Source organism: Octopus bimaculoides, chromosome 28 (assembly GCF_001194135.2).
Source record: "Octopus bimaculoides isolate UCB-OBI-ISO-001 chromosome 28, ASM119413v2, whole genome shotgun sequence".
Classification (NCBI taxonomy): domain Eukaryota; kingdom Metazoa; phylum Mollusca; class Cephalopoda; order Octopoda; family Octopodidae; genus Octopus; species Octopus bimaculoides.
The window spans coordinates 11,989,535-11,990,246 of NC_069008.1; the positions used below are offsets into that span (position 1 = coordinate 11,989,535).

Consider the following 712-nt stretch of genomic DNA (forward strand, 5'->3'; position numbering starts at 1 on the left):
GTGCTAGAAAAACCTGCCCCCCTACAATAAATATTGTGAAGCACATTAGAATATGATGTGTGTAATGAGGGTCAGAGTGTACGAGGTGATATCAAAAGGTTCCCAGACTAGTTATGTTTAATAAAAAATAACTTATTTACTCTTTTACTTGTTTCAGTTATTTGACTGCGGCCATGCTGGAGCACCGCCTTTTTGAGCAAATCGACCCCGGGACTTCTTCTTTGTAAGCCTAGTACTTATTCTATCGGTCTCTTTTGCCGAACCGCTAAGTGACGGGGACATTAAACACACCAGCATTGGTTGCCAAGCAAATGCTAAGGCGACAAACACACACACACAAACATACACACACATATATATATATATACATACATATATACGACAGGCTTCTTTCAGTTTCCGTCTACCAAATCCACTCACAAGGCTTTGGTTGGCCCGAGAGTATAGTAGAAGACACTTGCCCGAGATGCCACGCAGTGGGACTGAACCTGGAACCATGTGCTTGGTAAGCAAGCTACTTACCACACAGCCACTCCTGCACCTAACATCATCTCCTTTGAAATAGTCACTTTACATAGCAATACACATATCTAGTTGCTCTCCTTCAAATGATTAAAAAGGTCATGGTAGAACTCTTGATTGACAGTCTAGCTTTGGGAGACAAATTCTCAATGCACACTACTGTGGATGTTAAAAAAAAAAAATAATAATA

The 712-nt window shown here is 40.6% G+C and overlaps 1 protein-coding gene across 4 annotated transcripts in view; it reads right to left on the reverse strand.

Moving 5' to 3' along the window:
* LOC128251114 (zinc finger protein 239-like) overlaps positions 1-712 on the reverse strand; it is a 7,562-nt gene that overhangs the window by 3,276 nt on the left and 3,574 nt on the right. The gene's annotated exons all lie outside the window — the stretch shown is intronic.